The sequence below is a fragment of the Elephantulus edwardii genome, unplaced genomic scaffold (genome assembly GCF_000299155.1).
Source record: "Elephantulus edwardii isolate Elephantulus edwardi_28Jun2011 unplaced genomic scaffold, EleEdw1.0 scaffold00587, whole genome shotgun sequence".
In the NCBI taxonomy this organism is placed as follows: Eukaryota; Metazoa; Chordata; class Mammalia; order Macroscelidea; family Macroscelididae; genus Elephantulus; species Elephantulus edwardii.
Genome location: NW_006400337.1, coordinates 30,143 through 35,070, shown reverse-complemented (window position 1 = coordinate 35,070; position 4,928 = coordinate 30,143). Strand labels below are relative to the sequence as shown.

Here is a 4,928-nt window from a genome sequence, read left to right as displayed (position 1 = left end):
AGCAGTATTAAAAACACCAACATAGAAATAAAACTGGTAGTGCTTTAGGATCTTCTAAAGCCAGTAAATTTTTTTATTATTATTATTAAATTTTATTAGTTTTAATGAACATTTACAGAGATTTTGGGTTTTCATTCGTTCATTGTTGCACTGTTTTCTCTACCCTCCTCCCCAGTTCGTTCTTCTTCCCCCCCCGAATGTCTGTTTTAATTAAAGCCAGTAAATCTTGAGAAAGAAATGCTAGATTATGTATCACACAGAGGGAAAGCCAGAAAGGCTGTGTTATTTTCCCTTCTGATGAACATACTGTCTCAACCCTGTATTTCCCGGTTGCAGGATGTGAATGACACAGGTTATCATGAGCGAAGATGATGGCTTATATGTATCAAAATGAAAGTCACAGGGGAAAAAAAAGAAGAAAAAGCTCAAATATGGGGTATGTTTCATATTTGATTAAAGCAAGGTGAAACTAAAACTGTCTTTCCAAGAAAAGTCTCAAGAACTCTTTTTAAAAAAGTTATTTAGCATATATACAAATAGATACCAGGCTTTTCCTTTTAAACAAAGCATTATAATTTTTTTAAAATTTTAAGTACTTTAAGTACCAATAACTGAGTGTAATATTGAATTTAAAATTTACTTTCCTTATAACATTTTTTATTCTGAATTACTGATTAAAAAGGTGGGAATAAATTAACTTTAAAGAGTTCCCATAATTTAGGAAAATAAAATAGTGTACACAGAGCACACACACATAGCTCTGCTTTATTTGCATATTTTTCCTCTAAGAACCTCATAATTCCCTGCATTTGAGGCCTTTTTTGAAAATGTATTATGGAATCATGGTTCAATTCTTTCCTAGAATGTTAAACATACACTAGATCACGACTTGTTATCTCTGAGCCTGCAGGTGGATCGCCTTCATCTGACTGCTGCTCTGAACCTTGTGAATTCATGTATTCATATTCAATAGGCTTTGGATAGTTGTACGGGTACCCATTGTCATCAAAAAACCTCCAGAAGGTGAACTCATAGAAAGCATGCTCCGGGTGCTTTCCATTTTTATACCATCCATTCAGGGTGTCATTCACATTTTCTTCCTCATTACCATCACTCCATAACTTATCAGGATCAACTGGGTCAAAGTTGGATGTATCTGTTGGATGTGTGATTTTAGGAATGTATGAAACAGACTCAGGTCACTGGAGAAATCAATAGTTTTCAGAAAGGAATGTGCTTTTATCTCAACAGCACCATTCTTGCCTAAGCGGTCTTCTGGTCCTCAACAAAGTTTGATAATAAGGTCAGAGGCTTCGGGACTCAGCTTAGCTTGTGGTGGAATGTGAAGAGATGTTTGCCAGTTGATAACCTTCATTTGAATTTCTAATGGTGTCTGTGCCAAGAAAGGAGGTTGTCCTACCAACATTTCAAAAAGAATAACGCCGACACTCCACCAATCACATAACTGTGTATATCCTGTTCGTAGCAACACTTCGGGTGCAATATAATTGGGAGTCCCAACCAAAGAATGTGCCGGGTATCACTGGTGCTGGTGTGCAGCTCTCCGCTCTAGTGGCTTCGATCTGTATGCACATTGACAGTTAGAGGGGTCGCCCCATTCATTACTGAAATTCATGCTATCTTGTCGTGGATGGTCACCACTCTGATAGTATTTAGAATAGTGCATCCATCTGAAGCCAGTGCAGAGGCCGAGTTCAGTCAATTTAATATGTCCATCACGATCGATCAAAATATTATCAGGTTTAATATCGCTATGAATAGAACCCATTTTATGAACACTTTCAACTGCACAGGTAAGTTCCGCTATGTAGAATCGTGCTAGATTTTCTGGAAAGATGCCCAATCTAATTCCTCCAGGAATGTAGTCCTGTATAAGTATAAATTGTCCTTATCTTGAAATGAGTAATACAGACGAACTACCCATTCACTGTCTGCTTCAGCCAGAATATCTCACTCAGCTTTAACATGAGCAACTTGATTTCGAAGCAAGACATCTTTTTTTTTTAAGAGTTTTTGTTGCATACAAAGCCTTAGTATCTACTTTTTTTGCTGGACAGACTTCACCAAAGGCACCTATTCCTAGTGTCTTTATCTTTACGAACATAGACTTGTCCATTTTAGCTCTTTTAAAAGGAATGTAATTAGACTCTTTATGGCAAAGCATCTTTCTTATTTGATCCTGGGCATCTTGGGATAATTCAACCTGCATCATTTCATTGTCTAACTGCTTTTTACAATGCAGACGCTGCTGGTGAGATTTGAGAACATCTTCTACATGTTGCTCCATAAAGAACTTAAATGCCTGTGGAGCGAGAGATTCCCTTCACTCTTCATCTTTCTTGTTTTTTCTAACAGTAATAGGTGAAGTTGTAATCTGGTTTTTTTTCTTTTTCTTTATCTCCACTATCAACAGTTTCATAACTTTTTTTGCCCTCATCTTCCTTGGGTAAGCTAGGCTGATCCTCTTTGCCAGGTTTATTTATCGATTCATACGGAGGAACAGAGGAGTTCTGGTGTAGCAGATGTTTAGGATAAGGCGGTGGTGGGCCTTGATAGCTTGGCGCTTCAGCCACAGGTGGCATAACAGTCACATTTGAAGTGGTACTCTCAGGAAAAGGATTGGACTGAACAGTCTGAACTGGCTGTGGGATCCAGGAAGGGTGTGTCGGTGCTAAAGCAGTCTGGAGTTCTGGCTTTAATACACGAATGCTTTTCACAGGTTGTTGAATAGGAGCTGGTGTAATTGCTGTTACTGTTGTAGCTGAAGGCTGAGAATTAGTAGAGTGACTTGTTCGATTCCCCAGTGGATTATTAAAAGAATTTGACCTCACTGGTATGTTCGGTTGCCATGTCGGGATTTCATGGCCACTGCCTGGGGATGACTGGGCTGGAGCAGAAGATGACTGAGGCCAAGTGGTTCCAGGTACATTAATGTTATAAAGTTCCATGTTGTGACTATTTCGGTTTGGCACCATCATAGACTGAGGAATATTTCCATTCGTATATGATGAAGGAGCAGCAGGTCCCCCTGTTTGTAAAGTCGAAGGATTCTGTCCATTAGCTGGGGCCAAAGGATATGGAGGGGGTGGCTGTCGATTCACAGCACCAGTAGGGACAACAGTTTGGTGTATCAAAAAGTCAGTTTGACCATTCCCATTCTGAATTCCAGGCCTTCCTGGTGGGAAGTTAAATTTGTTAGAACTCTGCATGATGATTGGCTGTCTGCCCACAGGAACAGAACTCATGCCTCTCTGTCCCTGACTGGGTGGGTTCATTGGGGAAGTGGTAAGAGGTGGTGGTGGATAGCCCTCCTGCCATGGCCCAGGTGGAACAGGAACAGGAGAGATTCGGGAGATTACATATTCCATGTTACCAGAATATCGCTTTGTTTGGGAGTTTGGTTCCCATGAGGGAGGAGGAGGTGTTGTACCTCTTGGAGGGGGAGTCTGGCCTCTTGGAGCGGGTGGAGGCGTGACACTCCTTACTTGAGGTGGTGGCAGGGGGTTTACTCTCTGTCCGTTACTAGAATGAGCCTGAGAAAATGCTGCTATGCCAGATCCCGACAAAGGTCTTCCTACGTCAGGCTGCAAGTTGGGACTTTCCGAACGATACACCACAGCATCTCCCAGGCCCAGGCCATGTCTCTGAGGAACTAAGGAATCTTTGGAACTTTTCCAGCTTTGTTTACGATTGATTGATTGATTGTTGTACAAGTCCTGGCTTCATGTTGGGATTACCAGGCCTGGCCACTGCTGCAGTCATCTGCTACCGTCGAGGATCCTGGTAACTCATTTTACTAATGAACTCAATTGCTGCTTCCATATTTCTGTTATTTGTTTTCTGAAGAGCTTGTATAATCATATCCTCATCAAATCCAGCGGCATGCAAATCTTGGAACATTTGTGGATTAATTTCTGAAGTACTCCGAGAAGAAGAACTTGTTTCGTTTGCAAATGGTAATAGTTTCGAATTTCCTATAAGGCTTTATGATGTATCACAAATTTAGGTGCATTTCTGACTTGTCAAAGATCTTCTACAGGTTTTTTATTCACATTATGCTCACCATTAGCAGCATCAGATGGCTTGGATAAATTCCTAAGGGATTCCCGAATTTCTTGCAACATTTGCCTGCTGTTGCCATTATAATTACAGGCTGGAAAGGTTTTTGGCCTCTTCTGTCTATAGCCTTCTGGCTTTTCGCTCCTCTTCATGAAAACATCCATATGGATAACCCACACAAAGGGTTACTTTCAGAGCTACTTGGTAGATTCAGAGGTTTCTCTTGAGCAAAAACATAAAAATAATCCTCAGCAAAGTCCTGAGCAATGTTAAAATTCTTTATAATCCAATCAATCTGCAGGGGACAAGAGAGCTCCTGGATGGCCCGATGGCAGGCGATGAGGTGGCCAGAGCCCAGCCTGGCCCAGGGACACCCCCCCTACCCCCCACCCCCGCCTCCAAGGATCTCTGGTGGGGCAGCACGAGGAGAGGCACTGGGGGAGCTGCTGCCAGCCAGCATGGCCCTTTGCAGGGGTCGCGGGGAGGCTCTGTCCTGACTGCTTTTCTTATGTTGAACCATCCTTGCATACTTGTTATGAATCTCCCTTGGTAATGGTGAATATTTTTTTTTTAAATGTACTGTTGGATTCTATTGGTCAGGATTTATTTTTCTGGAAATTTTTGTTTTCTTTCTTTTTTTTAAATTGTGATTTGACTGTAAGTTTACAGAAAAGTTAGATTTTCAATCATTGTTGCACATTTTCCTCCTACTCTTCCAGTTCACTCTTTCTTCAATTTAAATAAAATTTTTGTTTAGTATTGGAGTACTTATAAAGTTTATATACATTGTTTTTGTTTGTTTTTTTTTTAATTTCAGAGATTTCTTTATTTGTTTGGTTCAGTTTTTT

At 40.6% G+C, this 4,928-nt stretch overlaps 1 pseudogene; it reads right to left on the bottom strand.

Moving 5' to 3' along the window:
- Nucleotides 1-866: 866 nt before the first annotated feature.
- LOC102860236 lies at nucleotides 867-4,232 on the bottom strand (annotated as a pseudogene).
- Between the last annotated feature and the right edge of the window lie 696 nt (nucleotides 4,233-4,928).